The sequence below is a fragment of the Octopus sinensis genome, linkage group LG9 (genome assembly GCF_006345805.1).
Source record: "Octopus sinensis linkage group LG9, ASM634580v1, whole genome shotgun sequence".
Taxonomy (NCBI): Eukaryota; Metazoa; Mollusca; class Cephalopoda; order Octopoda; family Octopodidae; genus Octopus; species Octopus sinensis.
The window spans coordinates 58,156,830-58,175,075 of NC_043005.1; the positions used below are offsets into that span (position 1 = coordinate 58,156,830).

The 18,246-nt window shown below is 37.5% G+C and overlaps 1 protein-coding gene across 1 annotated transcript in view; it reads right to left on the reverse strand.

Annotated features, from left to right (window-relative positions):
* The window catches only part of LOC115215430 (putative ribosome biogenesis protein slx9-like), a 52,854-nt gene that overhangs the window by 6,739 nt on the left and 27,869 nt on the right, over positions 1-18,246 (reverse strand). The window lies entirely within an intron of this gene.

The following is an 18,246-nucleotide window of genomic DNA, read 5'->3' on the forward strand; positions in this document are numbered from 1 at the left end:
TGTTTCCGACGAAGAGCTCTGCTCGAAACGTTAAACCCTTCTTCTTTCCTGAGCGTCCAATAATACTATATTTGTTCCACGTCCTCGCGTTGTTGTGTTTTTTTGTGTTTTCTTGTTTGGATTAACTATATATGTGTGTGTGTGTTTGTCTCCTCACCAATGCTTGACAACTGAGGCTGGTGTGTTTACGTCTCCGTAACTTAACGGTTTGGCAAATGAGACTGATAGAATAGGTACTAGGCTTACAAAGAATAAGTCCTGAGGGTCGATTTGCTCGACTAAAGGTGGTGCTCCAGCATGGCCAGTCAAATGACTGAAACAAGTAAAAAGAAAAAAAAAAGAATAAAAAGAACAGTGATTAGAAGACAAGTTGAAGTAGATTGTGCAACAGCTTGGAGGCTTCACACATTTGTTCAACAATCCTTACTGTTACAAGAGGGCCTAATTCATGGATGATACAGGGTTAGACGACAAAATAGTGTTTTAATGACTTTCTCATTAAAACTCAATTTCAGATAATTTGTTTTTAAAGTAAATTGGAGAACAATTACTCTACTCTCTTAAGAATTGTTTTCATTTTACTTCTGAACTCAATTAAGTGATTTAAGAGAAAAAAAAAAAAATCCTTTCTTGTCGATTCAGTCTGAAATCTTATTTGAAGATTAAACCAGGATTAAATAGAGGCTATGAATTTAAATAATTAACTGGCATTGATATAATGACTATATGACAATACGCACACACAAATTTATGTCAAATATTAGTCTGAAAAATAATTAACTGCTTAACCCTTTCAATAGATGCTTAGTCTTACCGACATCAGGGGGAATGTAGAAGTCGTGACATTCCAGTCTTTCTTGAGCATTAGTAATCTTAAGATGTAGAATGGACAGAAGAGAATAACTGAGTTCAATGATGAAAATAGCAGTTTCAACAAACACTATAGTTCTGGTCATTCATTGCATTTATACCTATCTCTGATTTAACTTCATTTATCCTTTGAATCAAGGCAGCTTTGGGGGATAAAGGTGAAGCAGATAGATGTTGCACAACTTTCCTTTCGCATAAATCTGATTTCCATTAAGTAATAATATCACAGGCTGTTATGGTCATCATCCTCCAATGAATGTACAAACAAGGATACTGTGTTCATCATCTTATGGATGGATCATTATTATTAATTAGTTTGTCTGTCATCATTGATGATAACCAAGGGCATCACATGGGAGAAGAAGACAGGGTATAGTATGTCCAGCTGCGGCCAATCAGTCTGATGCATGCATGGAAGGCTCTGCCATAGGACAGACACTGGTGGTCTGCTGAGACTGGAGGCAAAGCGTTGGCTCTGGACTTGCACAGTTTATATTTTCTTTATGCCCTTGCAATCCTGTTCTGTTCACAGGAGGTGGAACCTCTATTGGTGCAGCTTCATCAGGAAGGGCGATCTTGTGCTTGTGGTTCCCAGGTGTTGGGATTGGTCTCAATGCTCTTCAGCGAGTAACTGAAATAACTACGACAAACAATTCGAACTCACTTCTTACTTAACATTACTCAGTGTGTGTGTGTGTGTGTGTGCAGTATGTGAGTGCACACAGGAATGGTTGAAGCCATGATAGTTTCAATATCGTACCACCCTGTTTCCAATCCTACTGCATGGTAAAGTGATAGCGATCAAAGCTTCAGGCCTTGCAAGTGAAATTGGGTTAATGGAAATTATAGACAGCAATTCATGTCGCACTGATTCTGCCTGCAACCAAAAGGGGACAAATGTCCATGGAACAGTCAGTCACTTACACTGTGACTTGAGTTTTAGAATGGTATCACAGGGTTTCTGCAGGAGGCCAGATCTCACTAGGTTGAACATAAAAAATGTAAAATATTTTGGCCAGACATGACTGGTTTAAATGCCAAAGGGTTAAGCAACTCTGACTGTCAATTTGAGAAAAAAAAGCAAATAATTTTAGCAGCCATTGTTGATATTCCATCCCCATGTGAGCTTTGTTGTTGCTAATGGCCAATTGCATGAAATTTTTAAATATGGAACTACAAAATTCAGTTAACCCAGCTAGCACATGTGTCGATCATCATCATCATTTAATGTCCGTTTTCTATGCTGGCATGGGTTGGATGATTTGACAGGCATTGGTCAGGGTCTGTTTTGGCATGGTTTGTATAGCTGGATGCTCTTTGTAATGCCAACCACTTTACAGAGTGTACTGGGTGCTTCTAATGTGACATCAAATTCTCTGTTTACATATTATTCTACCAAAAGTACATGTAAAGCTTTCTTAAATAAGTATATGTAAAAAAAACATAAATATATAAATAATGCATCTACACATACGTAGAGAACATAAACATGACAATTCAAGTAAAGATTCAACTGAGCTAATTAAAACTGTTAATATAAAAATATTAACAGTTTTAAATTGAAAAGGGGGAGAAAAAAAATTCACTTAGTTCCTAAGTGGCAGAGAATGTAAAAAAAATAGAAAATCTCAAAGTAGAATTATTCATGAATTTTAGGTTACAAAGAAAAAAAAATCCCCAAAATAGAATATAAAATGAAATAAAAAATGCAAATCAATATATTTTAGAGGGGAAAATATTTTAAACACAATAACAGCAAAAAAACAACAACAAAATTATGGTTTCTTCCAACTACCAACATCAACAATAACACTAAAATATTTTAGTTTATCACAAAGACAAAATTGACAACTAAATGAACACACTTAGCTGAATGGTTATTTGTGGAATAAGATGTTGCAATCAATTTCAATGTTTGTAAGGTAAAAAGTAAAGACTTTCACTTAAAGCTCACATACCACTTAAGAACAGAATAGTAATGATGATAATAATAATAATAGTAATAATAATAATAGTTTCAAATTCTGGCTCAAGAAGGCAGTTTTGAGGAAGGGCCTAAATCAATTACACTGACCCCACCATGTTCAGTTAGTGCTTGTTTTATCAACCTCAAAAGGATAAAACTTGAGCTCAGCAGGATTTGAACTCAGAAATGTAAAGACAGATGAAATACTGCTAAGCATTTTGCCCAGTGAGCTAACGATTCTGCTAGATTGCTGCCTTAACAATTACAACAATAATGATAACGGTTTCAAATTTTGGCACAAGGCCGACAACACTGACCTGAGTGCTTAACTGGTACTTAATTTATTGAACTCAAAAGGATAAGAGGTAAAGGCGACCTCGGTGGAATTTGGACACCGAAATTAAGGATGAATGAAATGCTGCTAAGCATGCCCAGCATGCTAACGATTCTGCCAGATCACAGCCATAATAATAATAATAATAATAAGAGCATTCAGAGAGTGCAAACCTTCACCAAAGCAACACCAATGTTTTCAATGATTAGCTAGAGATGACTTTTAAAATGAGAATACCTGAAATAAACTCGAATGCTCTCACAAACGAGAATACAAGAAATGTGCACGGCTGCTCTGAAAAATAAGTAAAAAAAACAGGAAAAATAATCCAGAATCCTTGTCCAGTACTGGATCAATCCCAAAAGCTAATCAGTTCGTGCCAGTCATGAGGCCAAACATCCCTGAAAGTTTTATCTGAATCCATCCAGTGGTTCTTGAGCTATCTTGTCCATGGACAAACAAACAAACACAACTGAAAAACAATACCTCTGCCTTTGCCAAGGTGGAGGTAATAAATAAGAACACCGGAGGCCTGATATAATAACCTTTAGGAGGGACAAATAAGAGTGCTTAATAATTGATGTGGCAGTACCAGGAGATCAACATATCATCATGAAAGAAAGAGAAAAGGTTGATAAATATGAAGACCTGAGAATTGAGGTCGCTAAGATGTGGCAGCTACGAGAATCAAACGTAAAGGTTATCCCTATTGTCATCGGAGCATTGGGTACAATACCACCCAAACTGAAAAAAAACATCTGAAAACTTTAGAAATACCTTACAATCTTGCAAAAGTCAGCATTACTTGTAATTGCACGCATATTGCGTAAAGTATTGTCTGTCTGAGGTTCTTGTTGTGACTTGACAAACAGTACAGACCCCTGGTAGATACAATATCTTCAGTCAACAACCTCATGATATTGTATACTGTGCGATGTCTATAATAATAATAATCCTTTCTACTATGGGCACAAGGCTCAAATCTGTGGAGAGGGGATAAGTCGATCACATTGACCCCAAAATTTGACTGGTACTTAATTGATCAAACCTTAAATGATAAAAGGCAAGGTCAGCTTTGCCTTTCATCATTTCAGGGTTGATAAATTAAGTACCAGGCCAACCAAAACCTTTGAGTGGATTTGGTAGATGGAAACTGAAAGAAGCTCGTGTGTGTGTGTGTGTGCGTTTTTGCCCGCCCATCACTGCTTGACAATCAGTGTTGGTGGTGCGTTTATGTCCCCATAACTTAGTGGTTTGGCAAAAGAGACCAATAAAGTACTAGGCGTAAAAAAATAAGTCCTGAGTTTGACTCGTTGGACTAAAAACCCTTGAAGGAAGTGCTCCAGCATGGTCACAGTCAAATGACTGAAACAAATAAAAGAATATTATTGAGGCATTGTTTTACAACTAGATATTCTTCTTATCACAAACCCTTACTGTTTTCAGTTAAACGATCTCTTATTTCAACTGCTTTTGCAAGGCACAAAGCAAGCAGGTGATTTGTTGACAGAAGTGACAACACCACCACCACCATCACCAATTGTAGCAATTTTTTTGTGCAGATATAAACAAAATACACATGGACACATACACAATGGGCCTCTTTCAGTTTCTGACTACCAAATCCACTCATACAGATCTGGTCAGTCCAGGGCCATAGTGGCAGACACTCGCCCAAGGTTCTACACAGCAGGCCTATATTCAAAGTGATGTGGTTGGGGAGTGAGCTTCTCAACCACACAGCCTTGCCTGCATTTATTACTCTTTTTCTCTTTTTACTTGTTTCAGTCATTTGACTGCGGCCATGCTGGAGCACCGCCTTTAATCGAGCAACTCGACCCTGGGACTTATTCTTTGTAAGCCTAGTACTTATTCTATCGGTCTCTTTTTGCCGAACCACTAAGTAACGGGGACATAAACACACCAGCATCGGTTGTCAAGCGATGTTGGATGGGACAAACACAGACACACAAACATACACGCACACATACATATATATATACGACGGGCTTCTTTCAGTTTCTGTCTACCAGATCCACTCACAAGGCTTTGGTCGGCCCGAGGCTATAGTAGAAGACACTTGCCCAAGGTGCCATGCAGTGGGACTGAAGTAAAAAAACAAACAAACAAAAAAAAAACATTAGCTGAAAAAATACACTAAAGGAACAGGCATGCTTCTGTGGTAAGAAGCTTACTACCTAACCAAATGGTTCCAGGTTCAGCCCCATTGCATGGCAGCTTGGGCAAGTGTTTCTGCAATAGCCTTGGGCTGACCAAAGCCTTGCAAGTAGATCTGGTAGATAGAAATCTGAAAGAAGCCTGTGATATATATTATTCAAGGTGGTGCCCCTGCATGGCCGCAGTCTAATGAGTAAAACAAGTAAAAGATAACAGACACTATGCCAATAAAAAAAATCAGCTTAATTGGGGTTGGTTTAGGACTGAACAACAACAGTTAATGGAAGGCTGGCTTGGTAAAGCTTTGGACAGAGTACCTAGTCGTATTTGATTGTGTCCCTTCCAGTTAATTTTTTTAGGTCTGACCAGAGAGTAAACAACAACAGGGTGTGTGTAAGAGAGGGGGAAAAGGAAAAATAAAGTAAAAAACAATCAAAAACAGTCATCATCAGAGACATAACAGAGACTGCCAAGCTAAAGTTCTTAACTAATTATAAAACAATCACGAGTTCAAATTTCTCGTCCAAAGTGACTTGTCTTATGTTTCAAAATAAAAGTAGGCAGACCTGCTTTGCTCCAGTCTGCCTAAATAAATAAATTAGAAAGTCACAGGCATGGCTGTGTGGTAAGAAGTTTGCTTTCCAACCACATGGTTTCGAGTTCAGTCCCAGTGAGTGGCACCTGAAGAAAGTGTCTTCTATTATAGCCTCCAGTGGACTAAAATCTGAGTGGATTTGGTAGATAGAAACTGAAACTGACTCATGTAATTGTGTGTGTGTGTGTGTGTGTGTGTGTCTGTCTCCCCATCACTGCTTGACAACTGGTTGTTGGTGTGTTTATGTTCCTGCAACTTGGAAGTTCACAAAAAAGATTGATAGAATAAGTACCAGGCTTTAAAAAAATAAGTACTGGGGGAGGGGGGGTCAATTCCTTGGACAAAAAATTCTTCAAGGTGGTGTCCCAGCATGGCCGTAGTCTAATGACTGAAATAAGTAAAAGGTAAAAGTAAATATATATATATATATATATATATAAATTAAATATAAAATATAAATTACAAAGTGGGACAAGAACGCAAAAACACACAAAGAGATGACACAAAAAAACAGACGGGTCACTCGAAGCCTCTAATCTTCAGTCGGGAACCGGATCATCTTCGTAATTTCGGCTGTTTAATCTCAATATTACTCCAAACCGGCCAGCCCCAAGGAAAAACCAAGCCACAGGCATTGGATTTCTTAGAAAGAGGATCGAATGTATACGAAACAAAGACAGGATGCCACACGAATATAAATACAAGAAACAAAAATAGAAATAAAAAACAGAAATAAAAAACACGAATGATATATATATATAATTCCTTTCCACACTAAAACTATTTGTAGTAGCTGGGTGAAGACAAGAAAAGCAGAAATATTCCCAGTGTCAAAATACACCTTATTGCTCAGATAATAAATGAGAACGAACTAGAGAAAATTTTCAAAATGTGAATGATAATACAAGACAAACTACTAGCTATAGCACTCTCCATGTAAACTGATGCATAAATTGTTTCCACCTACTCAATACATTGGCTAATATTTCTGATATTTATGGAAGTAAATTTCAGAGAAAAATAATTCTTTTTTTGGTCATTAAAATATCGAGTTCTTATTTTTTCCTTTCATTTAGAATAATTCAAATTATATATTTTTTGCTTTATTTATTAGTTGTTTTCACTACATTTTATTCAGAAATTTCATTTACATACATGTATTTTTTTTTTTATAACATATTTTGAAGTAAACAAAATAATTTTTACAGCATCTAAAACACTTTCCTTCAGTATTTATTGCTGAACATTTTACGCAAATTTGAAAAAGGTAAATACTGAAAATTGCTTATTTAAGGGAAGTGCTTAGTTGCAAAGTTGTTAGAATCAATTTTGAGAGCGCAAAGGGGTCGACAGCACTTTTCAGTTCCACATTTCTGCTAGGGTTTAAAGTATTGCAAAGAGAAATAAGTCATCATCATCATCATTTAACATCTGGTTTCCATGCTGGCATGGGTTGGATGGCTTGAAATGGAGATGGCTCACAGGGAGCTGTTTGGACTTGCTGTGGCATGGTTTGTATGGCTGGATGCCCTTCCTAAGGTCAACTACTTAACAGAGAGTGCTGGATGCATTACTTGTCATTGTCATGGTTGTGTTTATGCAGTACAGCACCGTGCATTTTAAGAGGCACTGGCATGGTTGCTTTTTAAGTGGCACTGGCTCCTTAAAGGAGAAGCCTGAATGTGTGGAAGACAGCAATTTTACTTAGCTAGACGTGTCTTATCAAGTACAGCGAATTTCACAGAACCTGGTCCCTCGTCATTTCCTCAGTGAGGCACAGTGTCTGAAAATTCTTTCTTGGGAAGTTAGAGCTTCAAGCAAAAAGCAAACATTTGTGCATGTGGGGGGAGGGGGTACCATCAAACAACTTCAAAACACAATGTGGATGCCTTATCATACACACCAGTCAAATATTCAGTTAACATCTTATCTTGCTGTGGGGTTGGAAGGAGAACTGAAATCAAAACCCAAGAAAAAGAGTAAACTTTGAGGAACTGAAGAACATGAGGGGGTTGCCCCATTATATTTATCTCTTTCCTTTTACTTGTTTCAGTCAATGGACTGAGGCTATGCTGGAGCACCAATTTGAGTTTAGTTGTACAAATTGACTGACCAGTACATATTTTTACAAACAAGTATTTATTCTATCAGTCTCTTGTTGAACTGCTAAGTTACAGGGATGTAAACAAACCAGCACCAGTTGTCAAGTGGTGGTGGACAAACACAACATAAACACACAAGTAAATAATGTGACAGGCTTCTTTCAGTTTTCATTTACCCTCAAGGCTTTGGTCAATCCAAACTTATTGCAGGAGATGCCCAAAGATCCACAGAGCAAGATTGAATCCAAGACCAGAGAACGAAACCTATGCTAATGAGACTCCTTTGCAATTTCGGCTAGTTATATTCTTCTGTCCCTCTGCCTCTACATCACTTCTCTCACCCCATGTGACCGGTGTTTGGCCAAGCCTTATATTTCTTGGTTCGACTACCATCTATATATATATACACACACACATACAAACATATATATATAGACATACACACAAATATATATATATAGACATACACACAAACATATATATATACACAAGCGAGATCACTGCCAGAGCAGCTGTCTGGCTTCCGTGCTGGTGGAATGTGAAAAGCATCATTTGAGTGTGATCGTTACCAGCATTGCTGTACTGGCATGTGAAAAATCATTTGAGTGAGGTCATTGCCAGTGCCGCTGGACTGACTCCTGTGCAGGTGGCATGTAAAATACACCATTTCAGCGTAGCCGTTGCCAGCACCACCAGACTGGCCCTCGTGCTGGTGGCACATAAAAGCACCCATTAAACTCTCGGAGTGGTTGGCGTAGGAAGGGCATCCAGCTGTAGAAACTCTGCCAGATCAGATTGGAGTCTGGTACGGCCATCTGGCTCGCCAGTCCTCAGTCAAATCGTCCAACACATGGAAAGCGGACGTTAAATGATGATGATGACAAACATATATATATCCTCCTCCTCATCATTTAACCTCTAATTTTCCATGCTAGCATGGGTTGAATGATTTGACATGAACTGACAGAGGGCTGTGAGAGGTTCCAAAGTCTGCACTTCTTAAAGCTAACCACTTCACAAAATGTACTGAGTGCTTCTTTTGCAGCACCAGCAAAGGTGAGGTCACCAAGTACGTGCAAGATCCCTCGACTGAGATGGGTATGGTATTGAGGGATATAAAAGTATGATGGAGCAGGGGGGTTACAAGGTTAGGAATAGGAGAGAAAGTGAGGGAGAATGAAAAAGAGAGGAGAGAGGGAGAAAAGGAGATGAAGAGAGATATGTGAGGTCAAGTTACAATGCATATATGAAAGAGAGAATGGGATAGAGGAACAGAGAAGGTGGGTAGGCAGGTAAGTGCACTACAATCAAAATATGTGACAGATGATTAAGGACAGTTGGATGCAGTGAACATCAGTTTGAATCAGTGGTGGAGCGAAAGAAAATAATATGCACAGCAAGGGACAGTAGAAGGGATACAATGTGAGTGAAGGTTAGACAGGACATCATTTGTGTTGAGATAGATGGGTCTTCTCAAGTACAGCATATTGCCATTCAACTCAGCCCATCGTCATATCAGCTTCATCATTATCACCATTTAATGTGTACCTTCTATGGTGGCATGGGTAGAATGGCTCAATGGAATCTAATGAGTCCTGTGACTGCCTTGCAATCCAATGTCTGTCTAGGCAAAAGTTTCTAAGGCTGGATGCCCTCCCTAGAGTCAACCATTTTACATAGTGTACTAGGTGCTTTTCTTGTGTTGCCAGCACTAGTGAGGCTGCCAAAGAACTTACAGAATGGAAAAAAGCTTCCATGTCTGAGTGGAAACACAGTTGAGAGACAGGGGGTTGTTATGCTTAGTGTTGAGAGGCTGAAGTAAGATAGGACAGGAAGATGTGTCTTGCCTAGAAGGAGATATATGGCTACCCCTGAATTATATATAGGGATGGAAAGTAACTTGAAAAAGATACAGGATAGTGGTGATGATGTGTCCGAAGATAGAGATGGGCTGGGTGGGCAAATAACTTTATAAGAGTGTGAGAGTAGAGTGCCAGATGGTTACAGATGGGTGTCAAGGCAAATGTAGTGAATGGTGAAGAGTAGAGTAGAGGTGTGGTTGATGATGGCAGATGAGAGTCAGGAAGGTGAGGTGGAAAACTGATAGAATATAGAAGTGATTCAGGAGTGGAGGTGATAAGTGGCAGGACAGAAAGGGTGGAGAGGAGTAGAATAAAACTTTAGAAAGATGAGATTCCCAACCCTACCTCTCATATATATATATATATATATATATATATTCTCGTTTCAGTCATTTGAGTGGCCATGCTGGAGCCCCACCTTTAATATACATATGTGAATAATCCAAAATGTTTATCGCACTTCTATGAAACTTGTAAGTGATGTGATTCTGACTCAAATTGTTCATATAAATAAAAAGATGTGTGTGTGTGTAGAGAGAGAGGGGGGGGGGGAAGAGAGAGAAAGAGAGAAAAGGACAGGGAGCAGAGTGAGAAAGAGAGAGAGAAAAAGGGATGGACAGAAAGGAGAGAGAGAGAGAGAAAGTAAGTTAATAAAGCTAACTAATCTGTAAATATCAGAGTCCAGAGCAGCTGATAGCTTTCAAACGAATACGTTTACCAGCAAAATCCCTTATCTGATTTACATAATTACATTGGCCCTAGCAGTAACACCAGGAAGCCTTCTCCCTCCACCCTGGCTCCATTCACTATTTCAATTTCAACTTAACAACATGCAATTCAGAGGTTCAGAATAAATACATTATATCTCGTAGTGGTGATCTACCAACAGACAGTGCTGCCACTACGAACACCTCCACTACTTCCATCAGCAGCAGTGTAAATTCTAGACTTGTTAGATTTAGAAATCAGCATGCCAAAGAGTTTTGCAATGAAATTAATTAAATAGTCACTTGCAGCTGAACTTGTAGATTTATGAAGTGGAAATATATCGGAGATGAGAAATTTGTTTTATCAGTTAATATATTTTCATGTTGTTAAGTTCCCTTGCTGACTTGTGTGTATTTTAATGCTGTCTTTGTGAATGTAAAGAAAACTTGCTGTGGTTGGCAGAATGGTCTAATGTGTTTGACTATGAATTGGAATATCAATGGTTTGTAATCTGGCCATAAGCAAAGTATGGCAGTATCCCTGACGGTAAAGATGCTAAACTTTGGTCGATTCCTGCTTGCCAATCTGTAAACCGAGATGAAGGAATACCTTCTGCTCACTGCAGAGCTGAATTCAAAAAGTAAACAGCATGATAAATAAATGTTCTGTTGCCATGCAACAATGAGTTCAAGTCCTCAGAAGTGGTCTGGGAAAAGGCAATGCAAAATGCCTGCAGCACTGAAGTTTCCAACCAGAGTTCCCAAATTGTTTTAGTCAGTATTGCTGTTGGATGGAAACTAATCCCCAATTTTAATCAAGGGACTGCATATGATCACTGATATGAAGGAATTCTCCATACATTAAACTCATCATATGCTGATAACCGAAAACTTACGACTCCTTGGCATTACCTTAACTCTTTAGCACTCAAACAGGTCATATCTGGACCAAGTATTTAATCAGTCTCTATGGTCAAACTGGCCAAATCTAGCCTCACACACCTACCCTACAATGTCACTCTAAACATAAAAGTTACGTCATCAAAATTACAAAGCTAGGAGATAATACATGATTAATTTGAAACAATATGAATAAATAAGCAGCTGATGTATTAATCTGAATGCTAAAGGGTTAATATCATCATCCACTTGGCACTCACTTTTCCATGCTTGCAATAGGTGAAACGGAATTTTTTAAAGCAGATTTTCTACAACTGGATGCCCTTCCTGTTGCTAACCCTCACTTGTTTTGAAGATGAAGGTAATATTTTCCCCATGGTCAGACATGTCTTGTGTAGCAGGCCAGAAACAATCTTGCTTGCATGATGATGATGCTCATTTGCAACCATCACATGATATCTAGACAACGGGAAAGCTACAGATATACACAAATGACAAGAACCTTTCAGTTTCCATCTACCAAATCCATTCACGAGGCTTTGCAGTTTCCATCTACCAAATCCATTCACGAGGCTTTGCAGTTTCCATCTACCAAATCCATTCACGAGGCTTTGGTTGACCTCGGGCAATAGTAGAAGACACTTGCCCAAGGTGCCATGCCTTGCCTTACCATGCCAGGGAAATGAACCCAAGATTACAAGATTGGGAAGCAAGCTTCTTAACCACACAACCATGTTGTAAGTTTAGGCCACAACCATAGGAAGTGTTGTGCATTCAACAGCAGCCAATCTACTTTCATCACTGGTTTCTATCTGTGGCAAAGTCAACAGCTTCAGATCTGATCTATGTCTAGCTAAACACTCATTAACTTCTGAAATAAGTCTTACACAAACTTCCTCCATGCATTTGTACAGACAGAAACTTTCCTTATTTCTTTATTGCCTACAAGAGGCTAAACATAGATGGGACAAACAAAGAGACAAAGGGATTAAGTCGATTACATCGATTCCAGTGCGTAACTGATACTTAATTTATCGACCCCGAAAGGATGAAAGGCAAAGTCGACCTCGGCAGAATTTGAACTTTCCAGGCAGAAACTTTCCATCACTGGATGCCCTTCCTGTCACTAAATCTCACCTGCTGCCAAGCATGGTAATATTTCCCCCATGGCCAGACATGTTTATGTAGAAGATTGGAAATGAAGGACACAGATTTTATGATAGTGACACTTGCTTACAACTACTGTGTGATGTCAAGTAAGGAGCTATAAATACACACACACTTACATATATGTGTGTGTGAGAGAGAGAGACAGAGAGCAAGAGAGAGGGAGGGGCTTGTTTCAGTTTTTGTCTCCAAAATCCAATCTTAAGGATTTGGTTGACCAGGGTTATAACAGAAGACAGAATCTTGCTCAAAGTACTGCTGAGTAGGACTGAACCCAAAACCATATGGTTGAGTAGCAAACTTCTTAACTACACAGCTATGCCTGCATCTTCGTATAAAACAGTCTCTGAGGCCATAAAAGTTTATTCAGCAAAAAGTTATATCTAAGAAATTCCTAAGTAGTCGATTGATTTTCTCAGAACAAATATTTTGATGTCTGTCTAAAAGTAATTCTGTCAGTTATGTCAACAGACAAGATGATAAACAACATCTAATGACAACAGGAAGTTGAGCTCCTGTGATGATGTATGTATGACTATGGGGTGAGGTAACTAACAAACATTTCATTGGATTTTAACCTTTAGCACACTAAATTGTCTCTAGAATTGTTTCGCCCTGTTGCTACAAGGGAGAAAACTCATATGGTGACACGATGCACCTACAGTGTGCTAAAGGCTAATTCATTGTCTTTTAGACCAACTTTTTGTAAGAGTACTTTGAAAACTTGTTCAGCTGTGTTTGAGCAGCAGTGAAGGTATCACTCACTTATAATTACAAAATAATCAACAATGACCTCTTTGCCTTATTCTTAACACTCTAGCATTTACACCAGCCATATCCAGCCCAAATATTGTACTTGTTTTATGTTCAAACTGGCCAGATTCAGCCTCTCATACTGACCCGACACTGTCATTCTAAAAAACAAGCATGATCAAAATTTGAAAACTACAAGTCATGATTAATTCAAAACATACAAATAAATATGCATTTCATTTGACAGAGTTATCTGAATGCTAAAGGGTTTAAAGCTTTGTTGTAACTGCAATATCAAGGATATCTCATAGTTAGACATAATGTTGGGGAACCACTCAAGGCTGGCAGGCTATGAAGTTTATAGCCCCTTGTAGCACTGAGTGGCATTAGCAGTCAAGATACTTTCAGTGGAGCAGTCCACTTAGCTGTCAACAAACATCAATGCAGTAACTATTGTAAACAGATGCTTTACAAGTTTGTAGTTTTATGTTCAAGTCCTACAGTAGATGGAGAAAACCCAATAGGAAGTTGCTCTAATACTGCTCTGAATCAGAGTCTTGCAATCATCTAGCCATTTGCCTTTGAAATTTGAATGTTGGCAATAAAAAGAGAATAGTTTCGACCATATATATATATCAATACAGCTCTAATATCTTAGAATTGTATTGAGCCTTCAATCTGTTCTCTGAACTGAGCCTTCATTCTGAATATTGAGAGGTCATTATTTTCTTTGTACTGATCCTTCATTCTGTTCTCATTTTGAGCTATATATGATGACTCATGTGCATCAGTCCACCTTATATTAAGCTAATTACATACAAGCAAAGAAATGACATACTCAGTTCAATGTTTTAGGGATTTTTCTTCAGAAAAAAGGAAAAAGAAAAGGAAGGAAGGAAGGAAGAAAGCCAGAAAGAAAGGAAGAGGTGTTTTTTCTGGGTCAAAAATGTCAAGATTTTTTTATTAATTGCAATAAATTTCTTTTAGTCGTTGTGTGACAGGACAGTATTTTCAGTCAGTTTCAAACTTACATATGAGGTGATACAAAAAAGTTCCCGAGCTAGTTCTGTAGTGAGCCAATAGAAGGCAGCATCCAGTTGTGTGCGCAGTGAAAGTTGGCAGTGATCTTCATGAGGAAGTGTGCCATATGACATCACTGTGTTTACTTTGCAAGTTGTAAAATATGTGCTTTTGTGATCAAAAGGAACCACCTCCTTTTTGCTTATAAATATATATATATATATATATATATATATATATATATATGTATATATACTAGCTTAAAACCCACATGCTGTGCAGACTTTTAAGCTAGCTCCTGCAGATGGTTAATCGAACCTTCGGCCCCAAACTGAAGGAAGCAGTAATAATCTCAGATTTATATCAGAGTTTCACTTTTCGAGAATTTTGTATCACTGCTATATTCGGAGATCACTGTAAAGCACCAGGATGAGCAACATTCTTGGTCGACAGACAGAAAATGGAGAAAAACAGATTTTTTAATTATTTGCACTGGTTCCTGATAAACTTTTATTTGTCCAATTGTTACCTGCACATCATTGCCTGGGAATAACACAGGTAACATATACTGATAGTACATACGGATTTTTTATCCCTTAGTCAGTTACTACAACTCTATAGGTACAGGAAACATATACGCCATTCTGCTTAAATAATGGAACTGCAAATACAATACCCTTATGTATTTTGTGTCTGTTTTCATTCCTCTACTTCACTCTGTATTTCATATCTTTTCTTTAATAACTATTACTTAAACATTTTCTCACATCGTTTCTGATGAAGGGATATATAAAATATCCCAGAAACAGCTGTAAGACCTCTTTATAAATGTTCTGAAATCTATTCATAGCCTTGGATTTTTTTTATCGCATTCTGTTAACCTATATATATATGTATGAAATTTTGAGTTTAGTTCATGAACCCCCAGGGGTCTGCGGATCTCAGATTGGGAACCACTGATACATATATATATATATATATATATATCTCACAAATGAAAAAGGGAATTATAAAATCTGAGCTATACATCTGTAGATGGTTTTATCTAAGAGAAGAAAACTATCTGTACCAAACAAAGCTCCAAGTCAAATAAACTGGTCACAATAAAATACATTAATATTGGAATTTATGATATTACATTTACTTCTTTAATTACACCCATTCTAACCCTATATGGAACATACATTTCATGAATATAAATGAATTCATATTACAGCATATTATTAACGTAAACTAGGTGCATTCTCTCAGAGAAAGTAATACAGTTTACACATGGAAGATTATGGTACATACACACATATTTCTCCTTTATTCTCTTTTACTTGTTTCAGTCATTTGACTGCAGCTATGCTGGAGAAGTGCCTTTAGTCGAGCAAATTGACCACAGGACTTATTCTTTGGAAGCCAAGTACTTATGCTATTGGTCTCTTTTGCCGAACCGCTAAGTATGGGGACGTAAACACACCACCGTTGGTTGTCAAGCAATGTTGGTGGGGGGGGAACAAACACAGACATACATACATACGACAGGCTTCTTTTAGTTTCCACCTACCAAAACCACTCACAAGGCTTTGGTCGGCCCAAGGCTACAGTAGAAGACACTTGCCCAAGGTGTCACGCAGTGGGAATGAACCCGGAACCATGTGGTTGGTAAGCAAGCTACTTAACACAGCCACTCATGCACCTATATAAACACACACATAAATACATATACATATATGCATACACACACAATATATAAATCATCTGCCCTATATCTAATAGAAAGATATATATATATATATATATATATATATATATAGCTGAAATTTATAGAAAAACAAGATGAAGACAAGTCTATAAACAACAAACAAGTGTATTAGTTTGATATTTGAGAAAATGAAAAAGACTTTTACGTTTCAAACCTATATATACACACACCTAAAAAAGTGTCTGTGTGTGTATGTATTTCTATACAAGTTTGTTTGTTCTGATTTATTTCACAGGTGAAATTGTCAATGAAAGAATGGACATTGTGTCGGACAGAATGACAAATATTTTTTTTTTATCTTTACATTAATTAATTAATGTGGTTGTTTTATTTTATCTTTTAGACTTTTTTTTTTGTATTTGGGATGGTTTCAACAACAAAAAAAAAGGAACAACAACAACAACAAACATGAACAAATGTAAAAGACAACCACAACAACAACAGGTAAGTCAAGTTCATACGTCTTTTAAGAAACTAATTTCTTTCTGCTTCCTTCTCCACCCCAAGAGAATTTCAAATTCTAAAAATGAAAACATAATTGATGACTTGACAGAAAATGTTGGAACAAAACTGTGTCTTATACACTCAGGTTAAATAACTCAAACTTTATAAGACCATCTATTATTATTATAAGCACTACAAACAAAATGTCTCACTGGAAAATGGGATTCTAGCAGCTGCTACTAGGCTAGCAAAGTTACTAACATTGTCGAATGACTTTCCTAATTCTTTAATGAAGTAGACGTGATTACTAGCCATGGAATAATGGACTTTTGAACAAAAGCTATGTAGCTTATTCAAAGTTTTTAAAACCAATTTCACCGGAATCTATAATCCATTGAACCAAAATGACATTCCGTGGCTTTATCATAAACTAGTTTTGTTTAGCCAGTCAGCTTTGCTGAAGGTTTTTGCTAGTGTTTGTAGGAATAACAATTATTATTACTATTATTATTTTATTGTCTTTGCACAGCTTCTAATGCTGGAGATGTACTATGGCATCAGCTGTTCACTACCAGAGAACTAAGGTAACACCCCATACTATTACGATTGTTATTATTATTATTACCTCTGCCTTAGTGAAGGCAGAGGTATTGTTTTCAGTTGTATATATATTTCTTTGTCCATGGACAAGATATTTCAAGAACCGCTGGATAAATTTGGATGAAACTTACAAGGATGTTTGGCCTCGTGACTAGTGTGAACTGATTAGATTTTGGGATTGATCTGGTACTGGACAAGGATTCTGGCTTTTCTTTTTTTTTTTTTTTTTTACTTAATGTTTGAGAGTGGTCAGGTTCATTTTTAATATTCTTGTTTGTGAGAGCAGTTGAGTTTATTTCAAATATTCTCATTTTATTTTAAAAATCATCTCTTGCTAATTGTTGAGAGGGTGTTGGTGTTGCCTTGGCAGAGGTTTGCACTCTCTGAGTGCTCTTGTTAATATTATTATCATTATAAAATGCTAAGCTGACAGAATTGTCAGAATGTTGGAAGAAATGTTTTACATCATTTCTTCCAGTTCAAATTCCGCCAAAGTCCACTTTGCCTTTCATCTTTTGGGGTCGATAAATAAAGTATAGTTGAACACTGTACTTGTGTGCCTTTAGTGAACGCCACTCTGTCGCATGCATTTGGACAATGTATCTCACAGTCTAAAGAACTTGATTTCATGAGGTGTGGCTCTTGGCTATATCTACTTTAGTATTGAGTAGAGATGGAAGTGGTTCTTCAACATATGATGATTGCCAAACATAAAAGCCCAGCCACATGAATAACACCTCAGAAGAGTAACTTATTTGTTCACAGTCCAGTGAACACTAAGGAACTAAAGCAGTAGTTAGCAGCAACAAGTCTTGGAGAGCCACCAAAGTTTGGAAGCAGTAACTTTAATCCAAAGAACATCAAGCAAAATGCTTTGTTACCGCAAGGTTACATCTCTATGCTCTAAGTTCAAATCACAACAAAGTCAATAAAGTAAGTAGCAGACACAGTACTGGAAAAGGGATTAATATAAGCAACTAAAATCTCGAAGTCAAAGC